Genomic DNA, 13,156 nt, shown 5'->3' with positions numbered 1-13,156 from the left:
AGAAAAAAATATATACACTGTTATACCCCACACCTCATCTGAGTTCCTGTGACCGTTCACCACCATTAAAAAAAAGGCAATGCCTCTTCCACTGTACACTATCATAGTTGTACACTCCAACAATGTGCCCCATAACCTTGACGGTCTGGATGTCCATACAAGAATTAACTTGGACGAGTCAGTGTCACTCTTAGACGGTGATAAACTATCATGGGAGTCTAAACCGATACAAAGATGGTAAAAATCTACAACGACTAGACACTCCAAAAACAAAGGAAGATCACAGCGACTCATCCAGCAAATAGATGGACGGCATGGATGAGACACAAACATCATGGTGGGGCCCACATAGCGGATGAAATGCACGGGTGTTAGATACGGCAGAGGTCTACTCCAAACATGCCCGGCTGCAAATCCACGGTCGACACCAAATCCAACCGCCATCCCAAGCATGCACTCCATCATCCTGGAATTCTTCCATCCCATGGGTTTAGACGACATCCACTTGCACCACCATTATTACCTTAAATTCCATTCCATCCCTCCAAATCCAATGGGATCGGTCTGGCCAAACACGCCCTTAGTGTACCTTTACATGGGTGGTCTAGATTAGTCTAAACCATTGACCAGTTTGGATCCATGTACGTCTAGCATGGTGGAGAGTGGTCTAAACTATTAACCAATGGTCTGAATCAATTAATGTGTTTCCCACGTGCTACCTTCCTCTTCGTACCACCAATTGATTGGAAAATTCCAGGGGCTACCTGCAGTAATGCCACGTGTACCATCTATTAGGGCCTCGGTAATAACCATCATACTCTTTCTTTATGCACTCAAATTGCCTACAACACCTGTTTGAATCCATATCCTTTGCTCGTAATAAACATGTTTTTCTGTTTTCCTATACCTTGATTGGTCCACGTCATTACTGAGGTTGTCAGCACTACTACATTAAATTCACGTTAGAACTGGTTCACATTATTATTAACATTGTCAACGTTGCATTAAATGCAGTACAGGATGATGCAAGTCCAATCACATTTGATACTAATTACAATGAACAAGTTTTTCTACAAGTCAGGGCCCGAATTACACCCTCATCCATATCTCAACTGGTAGACCGAGTGGAGATACTACGTTTCAACACTTGAGGTCTTGGGATCGGTCCCAGTGGGGGTGGCTAATAGCGGAGTGTGTGTACTGGGTGTATACTAACAACTCCCCCACCCCCCCTCAAAAAAAAAAAAAAAAAACAAAAGAAGATCCAAATTCTCAATCCAATTACGTCTGAAACGGATGGCCTATGTGAAGCCACCGTGATGCATGTATTTTCTCCATGTTGTTTTACTTTTCAGTTTGAAAAATCATTTTAAGTGATAAGACAAAAAATGAGTAGATCCATAGCTCAAGTGGAAATAATGAGTATCATATGCCTACGGCCGGAAACCTCCCAGGGGCTGACGTAGGGATGAACGTGATGAGGTCGATCACCGTCTTCCTCAAGGATAACGACTCCAAATTCACGAAGCTTCTCTAGACTCCTAATAAAGACTTCTCGAATTCACGAGAAAAGAAAGTAAGAAAATAAAAATAAATTCGAATAAATTCAAAATTGATTAATGAATCAAATAAACGAGTTCACAACCCTTTCAATAGGGATACCAAGCAATAAGAGAGAAATCGGAAGCAAACTATAATTAAAAATCCTAGAAATTTGTAACTTACTGTAAATAGTAAATTTAATTTTTATAGTAAGTGTCCTATATGACTTAACCATGTTATTTTTCTACTTATTCTAATCACTTTTCATGTTGGGCACAACTCCTAAAGCCCAACGAATGAAGAGTTATAATAGAACTAAAACTTACTAAAAATAGTAAAAACAAAAATAAACATGGAATTCGACCGTCCATATGATGGAATCTCACAAATTCGGCGTGCCAAGTTGGTTGGCTAAAGTAGCTCGTCCTATGCCAAAATCATATAGTACGTTGAGTAACTCATTTCGATTTGTGAGATATGTCTGTTTTAAGGTTTTGACAGTTTTGATGACTTTTGCCTCTGATCGAACCTTCTCTGATCCATCTTAGACATAAAAGTGTCCGCGACCCTGTCTACATTAGTCCCCTCTACTTTAAAAGATCTCATCCTTGAGTTCTCGTGTTGCTTCGGTTCATAATACTCGATCTGGTGTGCCGTAACAATACCCGGATCAAAATTTATGATCAATTTACGGTCCGCTTTCTTTTGGTCTAACCATGCTAGGAATATATCTATGACATGTTCTACATCAAACCCATCTGCTTGGAAAAAACTCGCCTTCGAGTTATTCAAAAGACTTGATTTATGATTCTGAGGTTAACTTTTGATGTTGATGTTTATTAGCCACTTTTTTGTACTTGGCATAAGGCTCTTGAGTTGACACAATACATGTACTCATGCTTTCATCGACTTGGGTAGTATGGATCAATTCCTTCACTTCTGCCTTTAAGATCTCACATTCTTTCTGATAATGTGGGCAATTAGGCGGACTTATCTCTATGACAAGATCAATGTGGTTTTGTATATCTCGTATGAGAGACAATTATTAGGGAGTTCATCGAGCACAATCGCTTTGAACTCCTACAACATTGGTGTTCACACCCCCAATATAGGATTGTGATGTAGTAATAATCTCAGTAAGACCGAGGTCGATTCCACAGGAATTGAACCTTGTATGTAATCTGAAAGTAACCAGAACTAGAACTAGAAAAAAATGAAATCTAAATCAAGTGAATGTGAATGAATAATGGTGAAATATTACTCTAAAACTTGTAGAATTCAAAGGTGGGAAACTAGGGATTCAGAAGATCCACTTATAGAGATCAGGGAGATCTACGCTTGATTCATAAACTCAACTGGACTTCGAGTCCCATCTTCATCTAGTTGGAAGATATATCACTAAAACTCAATTGGAACTTCCTTTGATCTAGTTTTCAAAGAGATGAGAGGCATGAGAATTAGAGTTGATTCCATCACAAAACCATGCCCATGTGACAAAGTAAATAACAGAATTAAACCAATCCACAAGCAAGCCGAAAGATGTATGAATGTTACAAAGGATTCCATCATCCAACCATGTCCAAGAGGCAATGGTGAACAACAGGGCTTCCTATCTTCACAATCAAAATAAGGGAAAGGAAATACTCAAAGCTATTGCAGATCTATTGTAATTTAAGTTATAACAAATCATTAAAAACTAAAGGCATTTCTAATAATCAAACTATAATCAAAATCAGTTCATAACATAAATCAAGCCCATAGAACACTACCCATCACGCCACAAGCTTCACCTCTTAGCCCTAGCTAAGAGGTTTAGCCTGACATGACTAGGCTAGCTCTCTCAAGAATCAATAGAAAAACAGTAAAAACAAGCAAATTCGGAACTCTCTCTCTCTCTCTCTTCTTAGACGTTCAAGCATTGGATGATTCTTCCTTCTCTTCTCCTCTCCTTTATATAGAACCAAAGGAGTCGGTGGAGGCGTGTGTGCCAGAGGCAGTGGCTGGGAGAGCTTTCGCAGCTCTTTACGCAATAAATACAACATTCGCTCGCAGAGGAAAACAACACAAATTGACTTGCGTTTTGATGAAGTTTGCGGGACATGAGCGGTATGTCCATGGAATCTGACATCTTGGCAATGGTTGACCCCTCCTTGGGTTTCATATGGACGGTCTAGATCAACCATCAGATCCACGATAGTGGGCCACAAGATCCCACGGTGGCCGGATCTTTCGGACGTGCGCAACAGGGCCTGCGCAACTTCTTGCGCTGTGCTGTTGGTGGGGCCCATGATCAGCGTCGGTTGAGAAATCCACACCGTCCATCAGCTTTGTGGTGGAATTTAGGTTGAAGATGGACAATTTGGATTGTCTTTGATGCGGCCCATCTACGCTGGCTGCAAGTCATCCCACTGCAGCCCATCTTTTTGTGACCGTTGTAACGGGCATGTGTGTGTGCATGGTTGCACATGGTCAACTTTTTTTTGACCCGATCGATCTAATATTCATGATGGATGGCTTTGATTGTTCGTGTGGGATCTAATGGTGGCCCACAACGTTTCTCAAGCGAACGTCGTCCGCCCGTTTTTGCAACAGCGAAAACGGCCATTGCCGTTTTTGAAAGAGGGATGGGTCCAAGGCAGTTTGACCGTCTTGGAGTAGTAGTGCACAGCTGGTGCACATGCACACTATGCACACTCCACATAGTGTGGGGTCCACTGTGATGTTAATGAGAAATCCGCTCCATCCGTCCGTTCTTCCAGCTAATTTAAGGGGTTGAGCCCAAGTTTAAATCATATCCAGAGATCAAGTGGGCCTAAAATCGATGGTTTATTGGCTGATCTATTCGTTGGGTCACTTCCACAGGGATCCAATAGCTGAAATTCAACATGTACGGTTAATTTATGGTCCTCAAGCCAGAGATAAAATTTTGAACCAAACGGATAGTGAGAACCTTGTGATCTTACATTCTGGACGAATTTCAGGCCTCTTTAGCGTGAAATACTGGATTTTCTCTAATCTCGGGTGCATAAATTCTTCGATCTTGTTCCCATGGAGTCCCTCTCTTGCCTTGGTGATTTATGAGTATTAAATCCATGCTTTTAGTACCCTTTTTCAGTCTAGGCTCCTAAATACACCTTGCATCACAAACACGATTAAAATATGGCATTAAATGGTATCATGCTCGTAAAATCAGGTAATAACTGGGGTCTAATATGTAATATTTGACCCTCATCACAACTCCCAACCAGCATTTTGCTAGTCTCGATCAAAGTATACGAAAAATAAGTTGAGAATTACAAGACAATTTATATAAACTCGAGTGATTTTTGAAAAACAATCTTGATACTAGAATTCTATGATTCATGAATGTTGGGCATTACTTTCTTTTAAACTCAAGCACACGGTAGACTTCGTAATCAAGTTCAAAGTATTAATCCATTAATTAAAAAAATTCTAAACATTAAGATCCATGGGTGTATAGTGTAATCTCGGCTTATCAACATTAAGATTTAATTCGTCATTTCATGATATCATTGGTAACCAACAAGAGAATTCATGACAACCAAAACCTAAACCAAAACTTGCCTCACAGATTATCCTTTCATTTTACCATCTTTTAATTTTTCCATTAAAAATAACGCTAAGGAAGGGAATCAAATCCTCACCTATAGGGAGCAAACCTATGGTGAAGACCATTTGCCCAACCCTTTCCGAATGTCAAGCTTAAGGAATCGAACCTTCACCTATAGGGAGCAACCTATGGTGAAGACCATTCGCCCAACCTTTTCAATCTTTCTTTATAAGCATAATGGTAAAATTTCTCAGGCTGGTTCCTTTCATGCTTAGTGATTACCAAGTTAATACTTCATATCGAACTGAAACCTTAATGTGTAAGCGAGATGTGACATGTGAAATCATGATTCAATCAATGTTTACAACTTCTAATCATGGATTGATAATTCAAACTCAACTGTGGAATCTATCAGATAACTAAATCTAAGAGACGTAAATCTCCAACACTCCGTATTATATACTTTTTAAATCACGACTATCTTCCAAAATCACTTCGAATTCACAAGAATTTTCAGAAAAATTTATAAAAATTTTCACAATTTTTGATCAGAACCAAGAAAATACTGATTAGGTAACCTAATCTCCCACCCCTAACTTAAAATATATATTGTCCTCAATGTAAAAAGAAATAAGCATGCAATGTACATGGGACAATGAAAGTAAAGGAGAAAGATGGAAAGATAGTACCTGACTAGAAGAATTAAGAGGCTTTTCCCATAAAGATCTCAGCATGAAAGTAGGTCACCACAAGAGTGAAATCAACGAAAGAAAACTATCCTAAAACAATGTAGAAAGCAAACTAATCTAATGGCATAAAACTAGGGCTGTACATGAGCCAAGCTAGCTCGAAAAGCTCGCTCGGCTTAGCTCGATTTAGCTCGACTTAACTCGACTCGAACGATGAATCAAGGTGAGCGAAGCTTTATATGACCCAACTCATTTTGAAAACAAGCCAAATTTAAATATAGTGGGGTTTGACTCGACTCGACTCGAACTCGACTTGGCTCGAAGCTTGAGCTCGAGCTTGGCTCGACTTGAATATATTATTATTATTATTATATATTAATGTATATTATATTATATTTAAATATTAAAAAAATTAAAACATAAACCCTATCGTACCCGTCCGTCTCTCTTATACCATTTCCTTTCCTTACCTAACCCACCATGTTCTCTCTCTCTCTCTCTCTCTCTCTCTCTCTCTCTCTCTCTCTCTCCACTCGGTCACTCACCTGAGCTTGACTCGACGTCTACCCGGCTTGATTTAGCCGTACAGCCTACACTCACTTGAGCTCTCCTCTCTCTCTCTCTCAGTATCAACAACAAAGTACTACTCTCTCCCTCTCAGTATCAACAACAAAGTACCATCTATGGTTTTATCTAATATTATATATATGTGTGTGTGTGTGTGTGTGTGTGTGTGTGTGTTTGTGTGTGTATTATTAATTAAATATTTGATTTTGGGGTTGGGTCGGATTACTGGGTTAAGTCAGGTGCGGGTTGCGGGTTGGGTCAGGTTGGGAGCAAGCTCGACTCGACTCGAGGTAAGCTCGTCTCGACTCGATCCATTAGCTCACATTGAGCTCGACTCGAAAGTTTTGACAAACAAGCCAAGCTTCCATAGTAAGCTCGAGGCCGAGCTCGAGCTCGAGCTCGAACTCGAGAAGAGCACGGATAAGCTAAGCCAAGCTTGGCCCACCTCGACTCGACTTGGCTCGATGCACAGCCCTATATAAAATCGACTAAACTAGAACAACATAAAACAACTACTATAGTCCTATGAAAGCAGTAAACCTATATATACCTCCATCAGACTAGGAGATTAGTCCTGCTAAATAGGATCAGTCAGAGGAAAGGACATGTCCTCTACATCAAATTTCTCAACAAATGGCTTTAGTCGATGTCCATTCACTTTAAACTCATTACCATTGTCTGGATTCCGAATCTCGATAGCCCCATGAGGATAAACATTGATAACGGTAAAAGGGTTGGTCCAACGAGATCAAAACTTACCCAGAAAGAGATGTAATCGAGAATTATACAAAAGAACTTTCTAACCAGGCGTGAAAGATTTTCGCAGAATGTGTTGGCCATAAAAAGCTTTCATCTTGTCCTTATAAATTCTCGAGTTCTCGTACGCATCGTTCCAGATTTCTTTAAGTTCATTTAATTGAAGTTTGCGTAGCGAGTTAACATTGTCCAGATTGAAATTCATATTTTTGATCGCCTAGTAGGCTTTATGTTCCAATTCCACAGGCAAGTGGCAGGCCTTCCCATAGACGAGTCTAAAGGGAGACATTCCAATAAGAGTCTTAAATGCAGTACGGTAAGCCCATAAAGCATTGGTCAATCGGATTGACCAATCCTTACGGTCAGGGTTAACCGTCTTTTCTAAGATATGTTTGATTTTCTATTGAAAATCTCAGCTTGCCCACTTGTTTGTGGGTGGTATGGGGTGCTCGCCTTATAAGAGACACCATATTTCTTCACTAAACTCTTGAATGATTTATTATAAAAGTATGAGCCCCCATCACTAATGATGGCTCGAGACATTCCTAATCGGGAAAGGATGTTATCTTTTAGGAATTTAATGATCGTGCGATGGTCATTATTACGACACGGAATTGCTTCGACCCATTTAGTGACATAGTTTATGGCGAGCAAAATATATAGATTTTTAAAAGATTGGGGGAATGGTCCCATGAAATCGATGCCCCAACAATCAAATGCCTCTATGATAAGAATAGGATTTAAGGGCATCATATTTCGACGAGACAACGCTCCCAATTTCTGATAATGCTCACAAGCATTACAAAACTCATGAGTGTCCTTGAACATAGTGGGCCAGTAAAAGCCACACTACAGAATCTTTGCCGTAGTCTTTTTAGCAGAAAAGTGACCACCACAAGCCTGTGAGTGACAGAAGGAGATGTCACTCTGATGCTCATGTCTGGCACACATTTCCTTAAGATTTGGTCTGGACATTATTTAAACAAATATGGATCGTCCCAAAAAAAGTTGTGCACATCGGTAAAAAATTTCTTCGTATGTTGCGCAGTCTAATTTGTTGGTATAAAACCTGTGGTAACATAATTAGTAATATCAGCGAACCAAGGTGAATGAGAGACTCTGAACAACTATTCGCCAGGGAACATGTCATTGATATGTGTCGTCTCAAGGGAATCAGAGAGATCAAGGCAAGAAAGATGGTCAGCCATTACGTTCTCTACTCCATTTTTATCTTTTATTTCTAAGTCAAATTCCTGGAGTAGGAGGACCCATCTTATCAAGTGGGGCTTAACATCATTCTTAGATAGAAGATACTTGAGCGCCGTGTGATCTGTGTAAATAATGATCTTGGATCCGATCAAGTAGGACCTAAATTTGTCCAAAGCGAACACTACGGCCAAGAGTTTCTTTTTCGTAGTCGAGTAGTTCACTTGGGTAAGATTTAGAGTCTTACTCGCATAATGAATAATGTAGGGTTTCTTATATTTTCTCTGGCCTAGAAGAGCATGATCAGACGCGTCGTACATCAGTTCAAAAGGAATGCTCCAGTCAGGTGGCTGTATGATAGGTGCACTGGTCAACATGACTTTAAGCTTAGTAAAAGCTTCCTAACATCGCTCAGTCAACTCGTATGGTACATCCTTTTGAAGTAAATTACATAGATGACGAGGGATGAGACTAAAGTTCTTTATGAACCTTCTGTAAAACCCGACGTGTCCTAAAAAGGATCGCACGTCCCGTATGTTCTTAGGCGGAGGTAGGTTTGAGATAAGATCGATTTTTGCCTTATCCACCTCGATTCCTTTGGATGAGATAATATTTCCAAGGACAATTTCCTTATGAACCATGAAATGACACTTCTCCCAATTAAGTACCAAGTTCTTTTCTTCACATCTTTTCAACACATATTTAAGACTTTCTAAGCACTCGCTGAAAGATGGACCGAAGAAAGATAAATCGTCCATGAAGACCTCTAAATATTGCCCCACCATGTCAGAAAAGATACTCATCATACATCGCTGAAAGGTAGCAGGGGCATTACGTAGTCTGAATGACATTCTTCGGTAAGCAAAGGTGCTGTAAGGACATGTAAACGTAGTCTTTTCTTGATCTTCATGGGTGATCTCTATCTGATTGTAGCCCGAATACTCGTCAAGGAAACAATAATAGGAATGACCAACTAACCTTTCCAAGATCTGATTAATGAAGGGTAAAGGAAAGTGGTCCTTCCTCGTGACGGTATTCAACTTCCTATAGTCAATGCACATTCTCCAACTAGTAGTAACTCTAATTAGCACGAGTTCATTATTGGCATTGGCTACGATGGTGATTCCGGACTTCTTAGGAACCACTTGAGTTGGACTCACCCATTGACTATCGGATATAGGGTATATGATACCCACATCCAATAGTTTAAGAACCTCGGCCTAAACCACTTCCTTCATGTTTGGATTTAGTCTATGTTATGATTGCCGAGCGATTTTCGCATTATCCTCAAGATAAATGCGGTGAGTACAAATCGAGGGGTCAATTCCCTTGAGGTCCGCAGTCGTCCATCTAAGGGCTTCTTTATGTTCAATGAGAGTAGATATGAGCATACTCTCTTATTTTTTCTCATGGTGGGCAGAAATCACCACCGGGTATGTCTCATCTTGACCTAAATATGCATGTTTCAAATCAGAGGATAAATGTTTTAAGTCAAGCTTCGATGGCTTGAGGTTAAACGGTAGAGGCACTTTATCAGTTTGGGGCAACTCTTCAAATTATGGCCTCCACCGGTTAACTTCAAGTACCGACGCAACATCAAGCATGACACACGTCTCCCTAATCATGTCATCATCAAAATCATGGGAGTGGGCCAGACACGTCTCTAGAGGGTCAGAGGATAAGGTAAAGGGTGTCCTATCTTCCACGAAAGTGTCAATCATGTTAATATCGTGGAGATCGTCATCATCCTCTGACCGTCTGCCTGTGTTGAAAAAAATATTCATTTCTAATGTCATATTCTCGAAAAACATACTCATGACACCATTCCTGCAATTGATAAATGCATCTGAGGTGGCAAGGAATGGGCGCCCAAGAATGACGGGAATCTGAGTGCTCATGTTATCGATGGGTTCGGTATCCAGGATGATAAAATCTAGAGGGTAGTAAAATTGGTCAACCTGGACCAACACATCCTCAATTATCCCTCTTGATACACGAACAGAGCGATCAACAAGTTGTAGTGTGGTTAGGGTGGGTTTTAATTCACATAAACCTAACTGTTTGTATACCGAGTAGGGAATCAGATTGACGCTCGCTCCTAAGTCAAGAAGTGCATACTCAATTCGATAGTCCCCGATTACACATGAAATGGTTGGGCTATCGGGATCTTTGAATTTCTACGACACATCTTGCTTTAAGATGGCACTCACTTTCTCAGTCAGGAAGATTTTCTTTTGAATATTTTTCTATCTTTTGGTCGTACATAAGTCTTTCAGGAATTTGACATATGAAGGTATTTGTTTCACGGCATCAAGTAGAGGAATGTTGACATTCACTTGTTTCAACACCTCTAGAATATCCTGAAAGTTAGAGAGAGATTTTGGTGCAACCAATCGTTGGGGAAATGGAGTAACCGGCTTCCATTGAGGTTTCGGTTTTAACTCTGGTGGGTCATGACTAGATCTATCTTCTTTTTCCACTTTCGGGTCCTTAGGCTTTTCAGTCCTAACCGGAATGGTTTTGTCAATGATCTTCCCACTGCTAATAGTGGTGATGAATTTAGCTTGCTCCATCTGATTTGAAGAGCTTGGGTCGCTAACTTCATATTACGGTTTAGGATTGGGAAAGGTTGAGCTGGGAAGCTCCCCTTGTTTCCAATTGTATTTTCAGCCTTAAGTCCTTGTATCACTTTTGTAAGGTCATGAAAGGCTTGTAGCATACCCTGATTGAAAAGCTCTTGCTTTTGAAAGTGTTTTAGAACCAAATCTTCTTAAAGTTTCTCTTGAATTGGAATTTGATTTAAGAAACCTTGAGGTGTAGCGGTTTGTTCATTCCTCCAATTGAAGTTTGGATGATTTCTCCAACCAGGATTGTATGTGTTAAAGGTGGGCCCATTGAAAGGTCTTTGATAATTGCTTACGACATTGGATTGCTCATTCAGTACCTCTTGAAAGGCAGAAATAGTTGGACAATTTTTAGTTGTGTGAATGTTGCAAGCATAAATACCACAAATAGTTTCCTTGGCCTTTTCCTTCTTTAATTCTATGGCCTCAAGTTTCCTGGTAAGATTAGCCACTTTAGCATTGATATCATCATCCTCTTTTAAGAGATACATTCCTCTCCTCTACTTGGAATGAGTCGACCTAGACGTAGTAATTGGTCTAGGGGAGATGTCCCATGATTGTGTGTTCTCAACAAGCTTATCAAAGTAGTCCCACACCTCATCGACACCTTTATTCATAAACTCCCCATTACACATCGTCTCGACTAATTGGCACATGAGAGATGTCAGTCCATCATAGAAAAAGTTCGTGATGCACCACGTTTCAAAACCATGTTGTGGGCATGAACTGACAAGATCCTTGAACCGCTCCCAACATTGGAAGAATGTTTCATCTTCCCTTTGGACGAAGTTCATGATCGACTTTCTAAGGGTGTTCATCTTATAATATGGGAAAAATTTCTTTATAAACTCCCTTGTCATGTCATTCCATCTGCCAATAGATTGAGGATGTAGTGAATGTAACCACATCTTAGTTTTCTTTTTCAAAGAAAAGAGAAAGAGTTTCAACCTGACCATGTCATTAGACACGTTAGGAAAGTATAAAGTAGCTATGATCTCATCAAACTCTTTCAGATATAAATATAGATTTTCTGACTCAAACCCATGAAATTTAGGAAGGAGTTGGATCACCTCTGGCTTGATATCCATATGTCCTGCATTCTCGGGAAAAATCATGCATGAGGGCGTACTCACCCCCGCCGGTTGTAAATAATCTCATAAAGTACGATGTGGGGGTGCTTGATGCACCTCATTCTCATCCTGGATATCATCCACCCTAGGTTGGGGTAGAAGAGGTTGGTTTTCAGCCATCACTTCAATTAACTCAGGGGATCTTGAACGGTGTCTAGTCCTGCGATGGATAGTCAACCCCTCAACCAATCCTCCTTCATTCAAGAGATGTCGAGTGTTGTCACGAACCCACTTGGGCATGAAATACTCATAACCCTCAGTTCAGATTCTAAACCTAACCTAAAGAGGGAAAAGAATAGAAATCTATGAATAGAAAGAGAGAGGAGTTGGAAAGACGTTACCAAATGAGAAGTTCCTAAATTAAGATCTTGCAAAACAAAACAAAACAAGTCAGTTTCTAAAAATAGAAAGTTCCTAAAACTTAAAATAAAAAGTAAACTAGTTTCTAAAGAAAAAAGAAAAATTTCTAAAAAGGAAAAATAGAAAGTTTTTAAAAACAAATTAGGAAAGTTCTAAACCTAAATTAGAAAGTAAATTAGTTTCTAAAAGTAAAAGAAGTCCAAGAATTAGAAAATTTCTAAAAATAAAACCCTAGTTCTAAAAATAGAAAAAGTAAAAAAATTAGAAAGAGATTACCAAATTGGAAGTTTCTATCTCAAAATCCTACAAAACAAGAAAGTTAGGTTAGTTTCTAAAAATTTGAAAAACCTAAACCTAAAGTTAGAAAACCCTAATCTTAACCTAATTTTAAAACTAGTCAATTTCAGAAAAACGTAACCCTCAATCCTCGGCAACGGCGCCAAAAACTTGTTCACACTCCAAGTATAGGGTTGCGATGTAGTAATAATCTCGGTAAAACCGAGGGTGAATCCACAAGGACTTAACCTTGTACGTAATCTGAAAGTAACCAGAACTAGAACTAGAAGAAGATGAAATCTAAATCAAGTGAATATGAAGGAATAATAGTAAAATATTACTCTAAAACTTGTAGAATTCAAAGGTGGGAAACTAGGGATTCAAATGATCTACTTGTAGAGATCATAGAGATCTACGCTTGATTCATAAACTCAA

At 39.5% G+C, this 13,156-nt stretch overlaps 1 non-coding gene across 1 annotated transcript; it reads left to right on the top strand.

Annotated features, from left to right (window-relative positions):
* The first annotated feature begins 11,660 nt into the window (after positions 1–11,660).
* Positions 11,661–11,767, top strand: LOC131244821 (small nucleolar RNA R71). The gene has a single exon (XR_009170594.1). It is a non-coding gene; the product is annotated as a small nucleolar RNA R71 (small nucleolar RNA).
* Positions 11,768–13,156: the final 1,389 nt, after the last annotated feature.

Source organism: Magnolia sinica, chromosome 4, assembly GCF_029962835.1.
Source record: "Magnolia sinica isolate HGM2019 chromosome 4, MsV1, whole genome shotgun sequence".
NCBI classification, from domain to species: Eukaryota; Viridiplantae; Streptophyta; class Magnoliopsida; order Magnoliales; family Magnoliaceae; genus Magnolia; species Magnolia sinica.
Note: the sequence above shows the minus strand (reverse complement) of the source record. Positions and strands in the feature narration are given on the sequence as shown.